This window comes from Oncorhynchus keta, chromosome 1 (assembly GCF_023373465.1).
Source record: "Oncorhynchus keta strain PuntledgeMale-10-30-2019 chromosome 1, Oket_V2, whole genome shotgun sequence".
Lineage (NCBI taxonomy): Eukaryota > Metazoa > Chordata > Actinopteri > Salmoniformes > Salmonidae > Oncorhynchus > Oncorhynchus keta.
The window spans coordinates 27,282,503-27,302,940 of record NC_068421.1 but is presented as its reverse complement, the minus strand read 5'-3'; positions in this window follow the sequence as shown (position 1 = coordinate 27,302,940).

The following is a 20,438-nucleotide window of genomic DNA, read 5'->3' as shown; positions in this document are numbered from 1 at the left end:
TAAGGACATTACATCAAAGTTGGATCAGCCTGTAGTGTAGTTTTCCACTTTAATTTTGAGTGTGACTCCAAATCCAGACCTCCATGGGTTGATACATTTGATTTCCATTGATAATCTGTGTGATTTTGTTGTCAGCACATTCAACTATGTAAAGAAAAAAGTATTTAATAAGAATATTTCATTCATTCAGATCTAGGATGTGTTATTTTAGTGTTCCCTTTATTTTTTTGAGCAGTGTATTTGTGTTTTGACAGGGCTGAAAGCCATCAAGACAACATGAGACTGCTCTGACCTTAATAAAATGTGATTATTTTCATAAATACCTCAAAGTGCCCTCAAAGTGTGTATATCTAGTCCTCAATCAGACAGTTTTACTCAGTGACTTAACAGCAGAAAATAAAATCAAGTGCTCTGTTGTCAAAGATTTGACAATTACCTTGTATTGAAAGAGGAAAATGAGGCCTCTATGTACACTGTTATACCCCTCTCTCACATCTCTCTCCCTCTCCTCAGTCTCCTCCCTCCACCCCCTCTCTCATTCCCCTCCGTCCCCTCCCTTCCTCTCTCTCTCCCTCCCTCCCCTAAGTTTCTTCACAGTATGAACATTGAGCGTGTGTGCCTTCTGTCCTTGGATATCATGTATTTGAAAAAAGAAAATTCAGAATACCATTATTCCTCTAAATCATAAGATTATTTTTTAATGAATTCGGACTTGCCTCAGTGCCAACAGAAGAGAAATTCTGAGAGAGCTTAAAAGTGATCAAATTGTAAGCATAATGGCAGCTATCTCCACCATTCAAAATAATATTTTATCTAGTCTTTCTTGCATGGGCAGTTTTAACTTGGGGAATTGTATTACACCATTCCATGTAATGTAAAAAGCATCCAATGATTTATATTTAAATATGAGAAAGAGTTAATAAACAGACGTTTAAATAATACACAAGCATAGAGGGCAGAGAGTACCCTGATTGGTCTTAAACAACTTTCCGAGAGTGAGCCGGACTTAATGAGCCAGTAGATTTGGAAAAAAGCTGCCTATAAAAACTGCACCATTGGTTTCTAAATCATGGAGTGTCCAATGGACATACAATACACTTCTCAAACACAGCCTGGGTAATCAGACATAGATTTGATTCCACAACACTGAAAATCACTTCTCTCGAGAGAAGATGACTATTTGCCGGCCAAACCTTTCGCCAATGAGCAGAATCAAATGGATTCCTGCTTGTCATTACAAATGTCAGAATCCCTAAAGCAATCACTCGTGTGTGTGAGGTATCTGCCAAGCATTGACTGGTGGGGGGTTTGTGTTGCAGGTTGTATCCTGGCAGAAAACAAATCAGAGGGGTGGCCATATGCTCCTGTCTGCATTGATTACCTGCAACAGGGGGGCTGATTACTTTGAATAATAACTTCTGCATAAAGAGGGCTACTGTCATCTGCAATGCAGTCATCCCTACCCGTTTGAATTGACATTATAACCACATAGATGTCTGTTATAGGTGTTAGTTATTGTTCACACATTTTCTAATCAACCCATATACTGTACAGGACATTCAATGGAATAAACATGGTGCTCTAATGGGGTGTATTGGGTTTTCTCATGTCCCCACAGCGAAGCCATCTCTTGAGGAATTGTCCATTAAGAGATGTCATATCATAAAGTATGACAGATTTTTTTTATAGTGCAATATATTTGAATTATTTGCTTTGCATTTGATTGTGTGAGTCTATTGGCAGGTTGTCCAATTTTTGTTGCACCTACTTGGTTTCATATCAGCTTGTTGAACATCAAAGCAACATCAAAAGCATTTTAGGATAAACTACTTATCAGCACATGAAATGTATGTTCCAGCTGTGAATATTGACACATGCACAATGTTTGATGCAAGAAGGACTCAGAATTGGGCTTTCTATAAACACTCCAATGAAACAATTTTCTGTGAAATTTCCATTTGATATGCAAGGACTGTAATATTTCCTCTACGTGACTTCAAAAGAGGGACAGCGTTTTTTCTGGTAAAGACTGCATTGATGTGTACTGAACCTGTCATCCATAATAAACATAAGCGTGCTATGGTGAACTGCAACTCACGGCTTTAATGAAGTGGCAGCTGCATTCATATAGACGATGTCACCATAGTCTAGGACCAGTAGGAACGTTGATTGAATGACCTGCTTTAGCAAATGGCAGGACCTAGTTCTATAGCTGAGCCTATTTTTAGTCTCAGCTTCCTCACTAACTCATTAATATGCTTTCTAAAAGGCAGACCATCGTCGATCCAGATGCCCAGATATTTGTAAGCAGGGATACATTAAGACATGGAAATTTAAATGAGTCTATTCTGAGGTAATGTTCCAGACTATTCAGCATAGAAAACACAAATCTGAATATACCATCTTAACTCACCCCCACCTGTACGGGTGATCTGAGGGGATGGCAAACCCTGCTAGTTTACCAGACGGATGGAAATGTTGTTTTCTATTTATATGTTGGACATGACACAAACACCCTGGAGCAGATGTAGCCAGAACCAGAGACAGGGAGTGAAAGGGGTAGACTATGCAGTGTTTGACAGTGTTTATTCTCTTATAAGTAGAGGAGGGTGGGTATGAGAACAGTTTCATTGCAGCTGTTTATCCAGGGATTCTGTCAGACTGCTGGGCTGCCTCACTCCCGACACTTACACAATCCCTTCTGACAAATTGAGGCCACTGGGAAATACAAATGCAGCCGTGGGTACAGAACTATGACATGCTGCACTGAACCAAGTGTCTGGACTGTTAACAGTTTTGTGCCCCCACATTGGAGTCCACTTTAGTATCCGTTCAGCGTGTCCCACTCTGTCTGGTTCATTCCTCTCTCTCTCTCCCTGGGCCCTGGATTAGATTCATTGGAAGGCAAGGAACTCCCCAGCTCAGACCTCTCAGAGATGCGGAAGAAACTGACCAAACACTATATCCCTCTCCAGTGATTACAACCAAAGACACCTACTGATATAGGAAATTAGGTTCAATATCACAAACCAAAATTAAGTGGGAAAACTCACATTGAGCAACATTTTCTTGTATTTGATTTCTGCTACTACACTGCCACTGGTGACTGAAGACAGATTTTGCTCCACTTGATGGCCCAGCAGCAGGCACTTGATGGGTTAAAGGCTGAAATGGACCTGTAGTGTTTTGTGGAGGTCAGGTCTCTCTGAATAGAACATTAACCCATACTCCAGCAGAAAGCTGGTTAGAGCACATGGCACAGGGCCTTCACAGGCACAGAGAACACAGGAGAGCACTTGAGTGAATAAACTCTGCTTTTACGCAAGCAATACAATGCCGTGTATCAATAGCCTCCCTACATGTGTCTTTATGGTTATTGCTTTTTATAGGCTACACTAACTTTCACTGGGTGCCGAGCAATTTGGCCGACCTGTGGAGTGGTAACTATCAGCTGGAGTGCTGCAAGACAATACTGGAGTCAAGGCACAAGAGATTCAATTTCACCTGCCTGGACAAAGCTACTCCATCATTCCTTCCTGGACACCGCAATCACACTAACATCAGAGAAAAAGACACCGCCAAAAAACTAGGCGTGGGTTTAGATGGGTTTTTGTACCTCGCACCCCCCCCACAGATCTTTTATCTCTATTTTGTGAACTAGGGTGTATTTGGCCTGCAAAGTTTTTGACTTCTAACTGAAAGTGGAAACTGTAAAGTGTAAATGTGGAGAAACATGTTTGACAGTTTGTATGACAGCGGTGATACCTACTTGTCTTGCTGTCGGCAGCACCAGTCTGAGAACTAGAGCTAATGGAAAAGCCTTCCTCTGGTTGGTTGCTGTCATGGTGCAGGATGGAAGCAGATACTCAGTGACATCTAAGAGAAGTCCTCCATATTCCAGTGACACAGACAGCCACATTCCCAGGAAAGGTCAGGGCCAACCTATGGGTGTGCGCAAATGGCAGAAAGACCTCACAGTGTACGAAGGAAACAGGATTCTCTGAGGACATCACATCCTTATCAGCCATTTCCTCATTTGGCTAGAGTTGAGGCAGTGAAGTTCAGGGGATTAATGTCCGCTGTGATAACCGGACAGCATGTGGCATCAGACCTGCAGCCTTATGGCACGAAATCCACAGCGCCGCTGGTGCATGACGCACCAATAACAGGGTAATTCATTTTGATTTAAGCCAAAATAATTATAAATAAATTAAACAAGTAATTGAAAAATACATCACCAGCTCATAAAAGTGAGGGGAGATTGAGTTGCTCATAGGTCTACATATTTTAAGGGAGACTTCTTGTCCATGGTCTGACTAGTTTGGACTGTCAGTATCTAACACAATGAGGACACATTAACACACAGGAAACACATGTTAATTTCAGCCAAATGATTACCATTCAGGGCAGAGCAACTAAGTCAGTTTATAATGGTCAGCCTTGATGAGCTCCAGGTGTGTTTCATTAAGCTCTACAATCTGCTCCTCCTCTTTCATTCTCAAAGCCCTGCTTGGCCATTAGCTGGCTGCTGTCTGTGGTGCTGCATCTCCCAGTTGCTGTCTGTGGTGCTGAAGTTACCATGCCTGGACTACTACAGCATAAGGAGATGGGTAGTGAAGTGCTGATCTCCTCCGTGTTGACAGCTCTGCAGGCCCTCAACATTTTATTTTGTTTAGTTGTTTAGTTCACATAACAACAAATCCAACTACATTTCCTTGGGAAGATAATGGAATTGTTGTAAACATTTGTTTACGATAACAGCGGCCATTCAAAATAAATAAATTCTGGGTAAGGAAATATGGTTTGTTGTGCTCAATCAATTTGGCTGAATGCTACAGGTGCTTGGATCCACCAATAGGCAATAGAGAAGGGATTGCTGTCTACACACTGCAGGAAATCAAACAGTCATGTCATCAGCGTTGAAACCTGTCATTCTAATTCTCACATGATAAAGGAATGTGTATTAGAGTGCTCAAGTGCAAATGGGACAAATGCTTACAACACTATTGGCCTGAACTGAGCTGGGCATATAAATCCACTGTTATAAATCTCCATAAAGAACTAATAGAAAATTGATGATGGAAACAATTAGTGCAATTTTCTAAAAATGGTCCACATATTCATGTTTAATTGCCGTTCTCATGCATATCAGTCCTTGGTTTCTAAAGAACTGCATATGTACAGTTTACTAAATTCATGGGAGTGCCATTGCAATACATTTACAATGGCTAGGAATGGCTGTGAAAAACACAACTACAAGTTTTATAGTTAGTTATTGGGCGGCAGGGTAGCCTAGTGGTTAGAGCGTTGGACTCGTAACCGGAAGGTTGTGAGTTCAAACCCAGCTGACAAGTTACAAATCTGTCGTTCTGCCCCTGAACAGGCAGTTAACCCACTGTTCCCAGGCCGTCATTGAAAATAAGAATTTGTTCTTAACTGACTTGCCTGGTTAAATAAAGATTAAAAAAAAAATGTACATGCTTGTTAGCTGTGAAATATAATCATACTTGGGGTATGCAGACATGGAAGAATGCTCCAGCTAGATGTTTGTTATAATACATGCAGCTTAGTTTAATATTAAAACAACTAATCTAACATTTAATTCATCATCTTATGCTTATCAGCACTCCAGAAGCTCCCCATGTTGAAAATGATATGTGCTTTGTTTCTGATTGGAATGAAACATTACATTTAAACATGCATGATAATCTGCAGAGTGATGAAATAAAAGTGTCAATTTCTGACTTCCTAAAATACTTTTCGTCTCAGTTGAAGTAATTGAGTAATCCTCAACTGAGACAGAACACACCTCCTCTCCATTCTACCCCCGCACAGGATATAGAACATAATATGGGGACAAACACTAGAACTGGAGTCATTGTTAGTTTCTGTTATGTTGCATGAGGAGAGAAAACTCTGAATCTACTGTGATGCCACAATTTGAAAAGCTGAACTGCACAGCAAAAGGATATCAATTCTGTCAGTTGGTTTGCATTTCATGCTTTCTTTTTGCTCCCATCATGTCTTTTTTCCAGCTTGGTGAAGAAACTGTTCATGTTGTTAAGTATATACAGTCTTATCCCACTTTCCTTGGCAGACAAAGACTTGAGTTTTTTCATATTTCACGCTATTTACATAATTACAAATTCCTCACAATCCTTCAAAAAATCCAGAGCACCTTGAAATTCTTGGCGCACTCCCTCATTAATACATTTTCACTGCGGAAACTAAATGTAGCATAAGATCAATCATCACTGGCTAGTAAATCACACTGTATCAAATAAGGGATAGCTTTATTAACACACATTGGTAGACCATAAACAGATAAGGGATTTTTACTATCAATAATTGTCATAGCATTTCTTAACAGAAGTAAATCAGGTGTGTCCATGCTTGTGTTGCTGAGTCCCTATTGGAAAGAGTTCAGGGTAAAATATTGGAATTGAGGCTGTGGGGCGGGAGAGATGCTTGTTTCAGCATATTCTGCATGTCACCCTCCGAACCACCTCCCCAAATCAATGATACCTTGGCAATCTCTTCTTAAATGGGAATCACATCTACTAGTGGCTGAAGGGCGTTGGCTTACCCTGGCCCTGACAGTGACTCCTCTCCTGTAATCCATGAGCTTCTAACCACCGTCCCTCCCCCACCACTCTTTAAACAACTTAGATTTTCAACAGCCTAACCCCCCCACTGTTAAGATATTGATGCAGCAAGCCATTGTATTTCATCAGTGAGCTGAACTATTTTCTCCCAATAAAAACCTGTTTAAAGTATTGTGTGAGCGTTGAAATGTTCTCAGATCATCTAGGCCTGTACGTTGGAGGACATAGCTGAAAGAAGAGCTGCAGTACTCAATGACTCAATATTGGTGCTTACAGTTATTTCCAAGTGATACAAAAGTGGGTCTAATCCTGAATGCTGATTGTTTAAAACCGCATTCTAGCCTGTGTCTAGTCCACAAAATGCCACCGGCTAAATCTATGACGTTAAAATGCCTATTTACTCTGTTCTGACTTCGTAATCCATTGTCTCATCATATCAGAACTCAGGATAAGGCCCAGATGCAGACAGCTAGAGTCACAGATGTTTATTGGCCCAAGCAGGGGGAGGCAAAAGACAGGTCAAAGGCAGGCAGAGGTCCATAATCCAGGGCAGAGTCAATAAGGTACAAAACACCAGGCAGGCTCGGGGTCAGGTCAGGCAGAGGTTCTTAAACGGGTCAGAGTCAGGCAGGTACAGAATGGCAGGCAGGCTTGGGTCAGAGCAGGCAGAATAGTCAGAACCGGGGAAACTAGGAAACAGAACTTGCGCAAGCAGGGAGATGGGAAACACGCTGGTAAGACCTGACAAGACGAACTGGCAACAGACAAACAGAGAACACAGGTATAAATACACTTTGGCTAATGAAGAAGATGGGCGACACCTGGAGGGGTGGTGGAGACAAGCACAAAGACAGGTGAAATAGATCAGGGTGTGACACATCAGCCCAGCCAGGCAACTTATAAACGTGATCTCCACTATAAAAAGCATCTAGACATTATCTCACATTTCTTTTAGGCTAACATTTAGCTTTCAACAGTGGAGATGTGTTTAAACCTTACTGTATGTCTCTCTGACATTTGCAACATTGTTTCAATGTTCAAATTGTATCTTCTGCTGTCCCATAGTAATGAACGTGTCAGGTGTCATGTCTAACTCATGAATCAGCTGGCATCATTGTTATGGATATATATACAAAGATATAGATATATACAAAATAGGTCAAACGAAACTCAGCTAATTTGTAGTCTTTCAAGCTTTAGTTTGAAGTGATTGTGTTACTGTAACTGTTATTGGCTAGCTCACTGTAGCTGTGCTGTTGGCTAGCTCCTCTGAACAAGTGTCCTGACGAGTGAGCACATTTTCTCTGCTAGGCGAAATCGTGCCTCATTAGCTCATTGTTATGGATGAATCCAAATAAATGTCACTAGAAAACAGCTTAAACAAATCCAAACAAACACTTTTTGCTGTTATTCTGGCTGCACTTTTTGACGTGACTAGCTAGCAACCAAGGGATAAGAACGTTGCCAGCAATGGAACATTTAGAACAAAGGACTAGGTCGGGCCATAGATTCAGAGCAAAAAGACTAAACAACTGGGTTGCGTCTAGCAACCAAGATGTGGGCTCAATGTTCTCCCTACAGTAGTAAAGTTTGTGTTTATTCTGGAGGAAGCCATTGGCTTTGGAGGGAATTAAAGCCCTGAGAGTTCTATTTTGAGTTCTAATTTGGGGATTGCACCTAGTTGACAAATAGGCCTTGGTTTAACATGGGAATGAGTGGCTTTTTTAAAACCTTTTTACAAACATACACGCAGTGCCTTGGTAAATCTAACCCAGTGTTTCAAAGCATAACTCATTAATGTAAATCCTTATTTATGGAAAGACTTATAGCAAAATGTCCATCTCTCTTGAGTGATGCCGTGCACACAACAAGGTTGGCTGTGTGTTCAAGAGTAATAGAAAAAGTTTCTGACCCATGATAATCAGCTAGACTTCTAAGCTACCTCTGAGTTTCAGTCTTCTTTTGGCAATAGTGAGGTCGCTTCTCCTGATAATGTTTGACATGCGCTAACCTTTCCAATGTGAATAATTGAAAGGCCATGTGGAAGGCCACGTGGAAGCACCACTCATTCAGATGATTATTCCGTGTCCCCTGAAAACCATCAATGATTTTTATCAATACTGCATATTGTAATGCACAGGTATCCCCTCTTACACCTCATAAAGCTGAAATTAAACATATTTTAGATTGTGGAATGAAACTGCTATCATCTTTTGGACATCTGAAAATACTTTTGTGATATTAAGGCTGACACAGACTGTCTCTTGCTGTTTTCTGAACGGGATTCATGTCACATGTACCTAGTAGTGAAGTAAACTGAAATGAACGGTGCTCTGGTGAAATATATGGTGAGTGACTACAAACATATGACAAGAAAAATGTGAGGAGAAATATTCTACTAATCATTACTGTGGTACTATCAGGCAGGATAAACCAGAGGATTTCTGTGTTCTTTTTCAAAGGGTATGAAGTCTGATTCTATAATATGTACTGAAAGGCATAATGTCTAAAAAAATTTAGGACAAGGATAAATCATTGCTATTCCTTATCTAAGAGTATGACATCTAAATCTATTGTACAGAATGTACTGATAAGCCTTCTGTCAAATTCATTTGGGAGCAAATCATTTTTGTCCGATCTGTTGCAATAATATGTTATTTATACCCCATACAATGACTCAAATGATTGAGGTTGATTGCTAAGAATCTGGCAAGTATCACTTTAGCACAGCTCAGACCCACAGCTGGAGTGCTGTATAGAGTGTGGGTTTGGTTGTACCCACCTATACTCACGCTGGTAGTTAAACTCCCCCCTTGAGAATGTGTGTGGAAATGAAGGATAGGATGGGAGACATCTGGTTGATGTTATGCACATGCATAGCTCAGGTGAAAGTAGAGTAGCTCCATTTGCAGCTCTAAAGAGCATGAGAGTTCCAGTCCGGCTTGTGGGTATTGGAAGATGTCCCCGAAACATTCTTCACACTCACAGTACATCAGAGGCCCAACAATACTGATGGCAAGGATACAGACTTCTTCCAAGTCTATCATGATGTAGTTTTAGCCCTGCCAGTTAGACCCTGTCCTTCCCCCTTGGAGACTGTGAACCTAATCCGTATACAAGCAGAGGCATACAACTGCCATCACATGTAACATGCAGAAGAAGCAGAGCAGTTTAGGACCTAATTGAGTAGGAACAGTAAGGGAAGCATCTTACTTACATAAGATCAGACATGACAACTCCAGACTTCCTCTGGGAAGCGAAGGTTGCCGTTGCACAGGTCAGAAAACAGAAGAGACTGCCAGCCTCTCTCTCAACATTCAAGGTGAGACCTGATTCTTTGTATCAGCGGGAAGCCGTTGCCAAGGGAACAGAAATACTTGACTGTTGATAAAGAATGTCAGGCAATCAAGGAGGGAGCTGGAGGCGCTAAGGCAGACTGAGAGGGCTGCATCTCAACCTCCTCTCTCTACTTCCTCTCTACCTCCTCTCTGACTGAACATGCGTCGGTCTGTAGTCTCAATATAGGTGAGAATGAAATACCAGGGATGCCCAGCAGTATCGCTACATCTCTCTTTCTGTCCGTCTCTACTACATCAACATTCATGCTTTTTGCTCTGTGGATCACAGGTCTGTCAAACCATGTCCACATGGAGCTTGTGTCATATTTTGAATGTCAGTCATTAACCCACCAGATAAGGTGGGTAGCAACAGAGAGGAAGGTTGAGTCTGAGTCGGCCAATAAGAGGCAGCATGACGCTGGATGCACTCAGATGTCCTTGACTGTGAGTGTGAAATAACATAATGAGGAACATGCCTTTGTTCTCTGTATAGCTGTTCTTTCAACTAATTTTCATCTAATTTCAACCAAACCATACTTACAATTCTCTTACAATTACAATTCTCAATATAAATCATTTAAAAAATGTAGGATAGAAATGCATTTTAAGACTGACATGTGTTTTTAGTGAGTGTCTCCATTTCATTTTCCAGGCGTTGAATCCATTACCCGCCAAGCACAAGCGTCCATACCACCAGCTGCTGTTTGTTCTCTGATGAGCACTTTTCTGTCAAATACAAATCATTATTTCAGCTCAATCGAAGTATCTCCACAACATCTCTGCGTCCGGCACCTTGTTTTAGAAACTGCTATAAAATACTGAGAATCACCCCATGTCACCTCTTCAGTCCATATATATCCTCGGGCTATTGATTCTACAGCTTTTATAGTATCAGGTTCTGTATTTATTTTCTTAGTCAGCCTTGTGTTCTGTTTTGTTGTGTTCTTGAACGTAGCCCTGTTTCTTTGTGTTCTAAAACGTAGCCCTGTCTTTCCTTTTGTTCATTGATTTAACCTGTGTTAGTTACTCACCTGGTCTCATCAGCTCCTTATTTAGTTCAGTTCATTCTGTTTGTGCCTTTGTGAGGTATTGTTCGTTTTGACTCAACTAAGCCTTTTCCTAGCTCGTTTGTGAAAACCAGTTATAGCCTTCAGTTCTAACTTGGATTCACCTGCCTGTTTGCCTACCTGTGTATTGCGTGCCTGTTTGCCTACCTGTGTATTGCGTTCCTGTTTGCCTACCTGTGTATTGCCTGCCTGTTTGCCTACCTGTGTATTGCGTGCCTGTTTGCCTACCTGTGTATTGCGTTCCTGTTTGCCTACCTGTGTATTGCCTGCCTGTTTGCCTACCTGTGTATTGCCTGCCTGTTTGCCTACCTGTGTATTGCCTACCTGTTTGCCAACCTGTGTATTGCCTGCCTGTTTGCCAACCTGTGTATTGCCTGCCTGTTTGCCTACCTGTGTATTGCCTGCCTGTTTGCCTACCTGTGTATTGCCTGCCTGTTTGCCTACCTGTGTATTGCCTGCCTGTTTGCCTACCTGTGTATTGCCTGCCTGTTTGCCTACCTGTGTATTGCGTGCCTGTTTGCCTACCTGTGTATTGCGTGCCTGTTTGCCTACCTGTGTATTGCCTGCCTGTTTGCCTACCTGTGTATTGCCTGCCTGTTTGCCTACCTGTGTATTGCCTGCCTGTTTGCCTACCTGTGTATTGCCTACCTGTTTGCCTACCTGTGTATTGCCTACCTGTGTATTGCGTGCCTGTTTGCCTACCTGTGTATTGCCTACCTGTGTATTGCCTGCCTGTTTGCCTACCTGTGTATTGCGTGCCTGTTTGCCAACCTGTGTATTGCCTGCCTGTTTGCCAACCTGTGTATTGCCTGCCTGTTTGTCTACCTGTGTATTGCCTGCCTGTTTGCCAACCTGTGTATTGCCTGCCTGTTTGCCAACCTGTGTATTGCCTGCCTGTTTGCCTACCTGTGTATTGCCTGCCTGTTTGCCTACCTGTGTATTGCCTGCCTGTTTGCCTACCTGTGTATTGCCTGCCTGTTTGCCTACCTGTGTATTGCCTGCCTGTTTGCCTACCTGTGTATTGCCTGCCTGTTTGCCTACCTGTGTATTGCCTGCCTGTTTGCCTACCTGTGTATTGCCTGCCTGTTTGCCTACCTGTGTATTGCCTGCCTGTTTGCCTACCTGTGTATTGCCTACCTGTTTGCCTACCTGTGTATTGCCTACCTGTGTATTGCGTGCCTGTTTGCCTACCTGTGTATTGCCTACCTGTGTATTGCCTGCCTGTTTGCCTACCTGTGTATTGCCTGCCTGTTTGCCTACCTGTGTATTGCCTGCCTGTTTGCCTACCTGTGTATTGCCTACCTGTGTATTGCCTGCCTGTTTGCCTACCTGTGTATTGCCTACCTGTGTATTGCCTGCCTGTTTGCCTACCTGTGTATTGCCTACCTGTGTATTGCCTACCTGTGTATTGCCTGCCTGTTTGCCTACCTGTGTATTGCCTACCTGTGTATTGCCTACCTGTGTATTGCCTACCTGTGTATTGCCTACCTGTGTATTGCGTGCCTGTGACCACGTTTCCTGCCGTCTGCGAATGTGAAATAAACAACTGCTCTGCGAGTGAATCTACACCATTTTCTCCTTAAGTATTCATTACATAAAGGAATCTTCACATAGTGTTCTCTATCTAAGAGCATTCTGGACATGTAGGGACACATACCATGATATACGTATACAGTACCTCTGGAACAGCATGAGGTCAGAATCCTACATTGTAATATGTATGCTTAACTCGAGCCATTGTGTAATTCTTCCATTGACATACATTCATACAGTATGTGTCAGTTATACCTGCAAGTATGTGAAGTTATGTCCCTATGATCAGCTACAGTATCTTGTTTTGGTTCTGAAGGTGGGTGGCAACTTACGGTAACAGGAAGCACATATATATGTAGTTGTAGTAAAAATAAACCCACAAGTCCCTGAGGCTTTTCTTTTCCTTTTTGATGGTTTCATCAGCCTCAGCACGTTTAGTATAACTAATGTGCACTCTGGTAATGAGCCGTGGAGAGATTTTCAATCAACAGAATAATCACTGGACAGATTTCAAAAGTTACACCTGATTCGCAGACAAACATATTTTAAGGGACACATCAGCTGTTAGTAAGGGTGCTACCCTGACGCTACTGAAAATGCTAGTTCTCTATACTGTCACATACAAACATCCAAAGCAACTTCAACAACTTTTATTTTTAACTTTCGCTGTAGCAATTTCCACTGTGGCAACTGACAACATCTAACGCAACTCCAAATTCACTGAGGGTTAACAAGTAATCATGGAAATGAGAAACTCCAATATCTATTCATCTTTCAGTAGAGCAGCAGGAACATTGATAAGAATTTCCATTTAGAGAGAGTGTTTTAGACGAAGTGTTTCATTTAAGGTAAGAGAGTGAACCTGACAATGGCACAAAGAAGCCAGTCTGAGTGCACAGTACAGCTGTTCAGGCTAAGAATAGTTTATTGTCACATAACAATGCCAGCCTGTAAATTGAATTGTTATATTCCATTTGCTGTGGAAGCAGCCTTATAACCACAGACTTATCTTTCATCCTTAACAATGAATGGCAAAAATGGCATATTCCTATGCCACTATGGAACGTTTACAGTAGTAGTATATGTCTGTGTAGATATGCTTTTTTGTAATATCCGTGAATATCTGGAGATTGTTGTGAGCGTAGATTAAATGTGAAGACCCATGTTTTATGCTCCTGGGCACTAGCCAAGGGGCCTATATTTTAGCATTAGGCTGCCTGTATGTGGGGTCAGACTGTGGAAGTCCCTTTCATTCTGTTTTTTTTCTACTCACAGTGGGTACCTCCAGTGGCTTAGCATCTCAGACTTTTTTCTATCTCTGACCATGGACTTTTGTTGCCTGAAGTAAACACCTTTTGTGCCCCTACAATATTCTACCCGTGGTGAGAGTACAGAAATAATTATTTAGTTCTTCACAAAATGATGTGGAATTCACGAACTCACACCAGGAGCTAGACCCTGAGCCTGTAATCTTGAAAGGATTTGAAGCTCTCCCCTGCAGTAGTATCATTGGACTGGGTGGAGGAACATCAACTGAGTCATGCCATAAAGAGAACAAAGTAGCACAGTGTGAAGCTATGTCCTGATACAACCAGACTTTAATTAATTCATCTCCAAAAATTGAAACTTTGATGAATTGCACATAATAAATGTACAGTGTATAAGTAATGGTAAGGAAATTCAAATAAGTTATGTGAATGTTTACATTGAGAAGGCTTTAAACACACATTTCAGAACTGAGATGGTACCATGGCTGCACGTCTGTGCTTCAAACAACTTGAATAAACCAGTTGAGGTTCACTCAAACAGCCTATTATGTAATATTGAGACTGGCCTTTCATCCTGACCCAAATCTACATTTACATACACATTTACTTTTCTGCTCACAGTCTACAGTACAGGGAGTCACAGTCTACAGTACAGGGACTCAGTCTACAGTACAGGGACTCACAGTCTACAGTACAGGGACTCACAGTCTACAGTACCATGAGGAGAATTGATTAAAACGTGACATTGTACTGTCGACTAATACAATATAATTTCCATTACAGTTAGTCCGAGTCCCATTCTGCTGCCATGTGACGTCAAGAATTGACACTTAAAACAACTTAGACAATATCTCAGGCATAATCTCCTAACTTCATTACCCTATAGTGTGTTCACCCAGTCACCCTTGAGAACAACCAGTCACACAAACATGCAAATTGAGTGTTGGTAGTGGAGGGCAGGCAGCCATTACCACTGGTCAGACAGTAAGTGTTACTGCCAGGATGAAGCTCCAGTGACTCTGGTCTTCTCTCTGACTGCACAATAGTCTCAGAGAGAGAAAGTATCATCAGACGATGGATGACCTGGCATGCCAGTTGGTTCTAACTGCTTCCTGTGAAACACACCAACACCCTGAAAGTCAAGCTAGTTCTTAACTTCTTATCTGGCCTTTCTATGACTTAGTCTTTCTGTCAGTTATTTTCTGAAATGTTAACACTTTCCTACTACAGTTACATTGGTTTGCTGAATTATAACTGAAACATATTTTGACAGGCTTTTCCAGTTAAAAGTTCATTAATTGGTTCTAATTGGCTTTTTCAAATGTATGTTGTTAGGCGGTTGAATAGAACATTTAGTGCATCGTTAGAATCTCTCACACTGTGAAATACGTTATTGTGTATAGATTAAAACCAACACAATCAAAGAGTAATTGTAATATCCCAACAGGGGTTTTCTGCACAGTTCATAAATCTCTTCAAAGTTTGACATGTTCATTAACTTGATCAAATAATGAATTCCCTTTTTTCAAAGCATGAAGAATCGTGAATGTATTCCTCTATCCCAAACCACAGCAGGTTCTGTTCCAACTCTCAAAGAGCAGGAGATGCACCTTTGTCGAGGTGCCTGTCTGAGCATTGATGATATTGGATGGAGGAACGGAGGGAGGCAACCTCAACAGCTTGATCCACAGTTGGAGCCGCAGAACAGTACCTATTGAATACTGAATGATGGGCGCCAGGGGAAATGAATGGGGTATTAAAGTGGAGGGGCTGGATCCCGGCTGTGGTAATAATGATGATGGCGGAAAGAAAAAGTGCCACGGGCCAAAACATGCCTGATTGGACTGACTGTTATCTATTGAAGTTGCTGTGGAGGCACACAGGGCTCCGGGTGGCTCCTCCTCTCCCACCTATTCAGCGCTCACCCTCTTTCTGTGTACACGCTCAGCGGCACTGCGGAAAGAGCAACAACAGCTGTGTGACCTAAAGCACCGCTGTCCAACTGGGGATTCCTGGATAAAGGACTCTCAAATGCAGCACCAGTGTGAAGCCTAGGTTCATTGTCAGTCAGGGAACATTTTGAACACGCTGCTCTACTGTATAGCGAGAGAGGGAAGCCTTTCTCTCTTTCTCTTTCTGGTAGAATCTGCACCAACTCCTCTTTTGCATTGTGCATAACTAGCAACATCAAGAAAACGCTATGATGACATCAGAGGGGAGTATATGACACATAGAAGACAGAGACAAACCATTGTTTTCTCTGGGTGTGTGAAGCAGGATGAGCTGTATAATTTGTTTTCCATAGCAGTGATGGAGTAGAGGGCTCTGAAACAGCTTGTCTCTCTGTTGGACAGCTGTACTAATGGAACCCTGCAAAGTTTCATCTATTACCAGGCCCAGATCAGCTGAATTAGGATGGGCAATTACTAGAGTAGAAGTTTTAGAGAGCGCTGCCTAAGAGCTAGTTAAAAGAAGACAAATGTCCTTTCAAAATCGGTCTATCTGAGGTCCAAGAGAGACAGGGTGTGCTTTAGCACGAGAACACTATTTTTAGTAAACATAGCCTATATTCTACTAATCCTATAGTTGTTATTATACAAGTGGAATGGGACTCTTCATTAGTTCTATTGTGTAATAACAAAAAACGTACATCTTATGATGCAATTACAATGCAATTACTAAAGTACAATGTTCGGTACAACTTTATTAGGATCCCCATTAGCTGTTGCAAAAGTAGCAGCTACTCTTCCTGGGGTCCACACATAACATGAAACATGACATAATACAGAACATTAATAGACAACAGCAGCTCAAGAACAGAACTACATCAATTTAAAAAGGGCATACATAGCCTAGATATCAATACATAAACTATCTAGGTCAAATAAGGAAGAGGCGTGGTGCCATGAAACCAGGTTTGCTGTTCATTTGAGCAATATGAGCAGGAACGGAGTTCCATGCATTCAGAGAGTAATCAGACCCGTTGACTTTTACCACATGTTGTTTCGTTACAGCCTTATTCTAAATTTGATTGAATCTTATTTTTCTTCATCAATCTACACACAATATCCCTTTTTTTTCAAACTCTAAATATCAAATTTACAAAAGTGTTCAGAAAATTTACTCAGTACTTGTCACACCCTGGTCGAAGTAATGTATGTTTGTCTTCATTTATTTGGTCAGGCCAGGGTGTGACATGGGATGTTGGCTATCAACAACAAGGCAACTCCTATGACTAATTGGGAATGGGACGCAAGCGTAGGATTGATCACCCTGTCGCTGGCTGCCTTTGGGGAGGGTGTATAGTGTGAAAGGCCGAAACACCCTAGGAACCAAAGGTACACTACTGACGATGCGCTCCCCAAATTTCACCACGCTCACTGTTCATTAACTCTTGGAAGTGCTTGCACAAAGGATAGTAACATCTCATCCTGTGTTCTTGGAATCTGAATATCTGGACTTGTCCAGTGACTGCTGAGAAAGATCAGCTGACAACAGGGGAAAGTCCTTGTGGCGGCACGGAGAGACGGCTGACAGGAGGGAATAGACCCCACTGGGACAGTCATGGGGTAGCTTCCCATTTCTGTAGTTTCCCATGCTTCGCAGTATGTTGGAAACACCCGCTTTAGCTACAGAAAGTCAACATACGAGAATACCCCTAGAGTCTGCGAGAGCGGGGGCGGAAGATGACTCATCGGCTGACAACATGGTAACGACTGGACTGGAAACGACTATGAGTAATGAGAGCACAGCACAAGAGAACACCACAGCAACTGTCACAAGTTCTGCTGCAACAGTGGGCCACAAACAGATGCAGGTATGTGTCTGTGGTTGGAGGAAAGTTACATCACACCATGGGTTGAGGATCCACCAGGGGAAGAAGGGGTGTTTGGGTAAAGAGAGACAGAGAACTCGCATTGATTACTTTCTGCGAAAGCGATCAAATCAGTCGAATGAAGCACAGCAACTGGACGCAAACCATAGTTTGCAGTGCATCAGTACCACTGTCATGGAGGACGTAAACTCAAGCACCGAAGTAGCAACTGAGGTGGAACCAACAACAGGAGTGGAACTCACCCAGCCTCCCAGACCTGCAGTCGAGAGGAGACTACCAGGGCACAGACCGTATGTGAAGTGGCCTGGCGCCAGTGACAAGAAGTTGTGGGAAACAGTGAATACTGACCTTACCTTGACCCTCGAGAAACTTCGAGGCACAGTGGAGAAGAAGTTGGAGAGGATGGGGGACATCATCTATGAGTACGGGACAGAAAGATTTGGAGTGGAAGAGGCAAAAGGCGGGAGAAAGGTTCCAACCCCACCAGTTTCCAGGAGGCAACAAGAAATCAAGCGCCTCGTTAAGCGGCAGCTTAAGAAACAGTGGAAGAAGGCCTTGGAAGTGGAAAAGGAGGGCACAGAGGCACTTCAGGCTGACATCAAAACCCGGTTGGCATCCCTCCGTAGAGCAGAGAACCTACAGAAACGCAGAAGGAAGAAACGACAAAACTGGAACTCGATTCTAAAAGGATCCCTTCAAGTTCCTTAAAAGTCTCTTCACAAAGGAAAAAAGTGGAGCTCTAAAAACAACAAAGAAAGACCTAGAGGAGCACCTGAGAACAACAAACTTTGACTCAAAGCGACATGAACATCTGGCCATCCCATCAGATATCCCACCTATTGAACCCCCGGAACATCATATTGAGACCAGCCCTCCGACATGGAAAGAGGTGGAAAACACAGTTCGACGGGCAAGAACAGCATCAGCCCCGGGGCCAAATGGAGTCCCGTACAAAGTGTATAAGAACGCACCAGACGTCCTGAGGTTCCTCTGGAGGCTTATCAGAACAGCTTGGCAGAAGAAGATAATACCCAAAGTGTGGCGTAGGGCAGGCGGGGTCCTGATCCCTAAGGAGAAGGATGCAGTGAACATCAGCCAATTCCGCCCAATCTCCTTACTGAATGTCGAGGGTAAAATCTTCTTTAGGGTCATTGCCCAGAGGATGGCCGAGTACCTGCAAAGGAATGCGTACGTCGATACATCTGTACAGAAGGCAAGAATATCAGGGTTCTCTGGCTGCTTGGAACATTCCAGCATGATCTGGCACCAGATCCAAATGGCCAAGGTGGAGAAAAGGGACCTCCATGTCTTCCTCGACCTCGCCAATGCATTTGGCTCTGTGCCCCATGAACTCCTGTGGTCTGCCTTCAGATTTTTCCACATACCGGACACCATCACAAACCTGGTGAAGTCGTACTTCCAGGATCTGCAGTTCTGCTTCACCACCTCAGAGTTCACCACCTCATGGCAGTGCCTGAATGTAGGTATAATGGCTGGATGTACCATTTCTCCGTTGGCATTCACAATGGCAATGGAGGTTATCATCAGATCCTCAAAATGGGTTGTTGGTGGACAGCGAGTCGACTCTGGTTTCCGCCTCCCTCCACTCAGAGCCTACATGGACGACATTACAACATTGACCACCACTGTCCCATGCACCAGGAGACTGCTCAGAAAACTCGAGGAGAACATCAGCTGGGCCCGTATGAAGATTAAACCATCCAAGTCACGCAGCATCTCGATTGTGAAGGGAGTACTCTCTGACCTGAAATTCTTCATCGGAGATGACCAAATCCCAACAGTGTCTGAGCAGCCGGTAAAAAGCCTTGGAAGGTGGTATGATGCAAGCCTGAAGGATAAAGACCAGGTGCAACAGCTGCACAAAGACATCAGTAGTAGCCTACAGTCCATCGACAACACCCAGTTACCTGGAAAGTTAAAGGCCTGGTGTCTGCAGTTTGGTCTCCTACCCCGGGTGTTGTGGCCCTTAGCACTGTATGAGGTTCCAATCTCAACAGTGGAGAAGATGGAAAGAGGAGTCACAGGCTACTTAAAGAAGTGGCTCGGAGTTCCACGATGCCTTACCACCATAGGCCTCTATGGAGATGGTGTCCTCAAGCTGCCCCTCACCAGTCTAACAGATGAATTCAAGTGTGCAAAAACCAGGCTCCAGATGACACTGAATGAATCTCAAGACCCAGTGGTGAGCAACAACGCGCCGACCTTGGCAACTGGGCGCAAATGGAGGCCAGGAAAAGCAGTCCAGGAGGCAACAGCAGCCCTCAGACATGCTGACATTGTGGGTCATGTTCAGCAAGGGAGAGGAGGCCTTGGGCTATAACTAGCCGTGCTGCTTGGAGTAAGGCCACTGCACCAGAGCGGCGGAAGATGGTAGTGCAGGAAGTACGCCATCAGGAGGAGGCTGCAAGGTGGGCCAAGACAGTCTCTCTTGCCAAACAGGGACAGTGGACTCGATGGGACAGTGTGGAGAAGAGGAAGATCAGCTGGAAGGATCTGTGGGCCATGGAAGCGAGGCGGTTGAGCTTTTCCATCAGAGCAACATATGACGTCCTTCCAACACCAGTTAATCTTCACCAATGGTATGGTGAAGATCCGGACTGTGCCCTCTGTTCCATGCCAGCCAACCTCAGGCACATTCTCACAGGGTGTAAAACAAGCCTCACCCAAGGACGCTACACTTGGCGTCACAACCAAGTCCTTAAAAACCTTGCGTCCACCCTGGAGGACAAGCGAGCTGCCACCAACTCCCTACCACCCACAGCAGCATCACA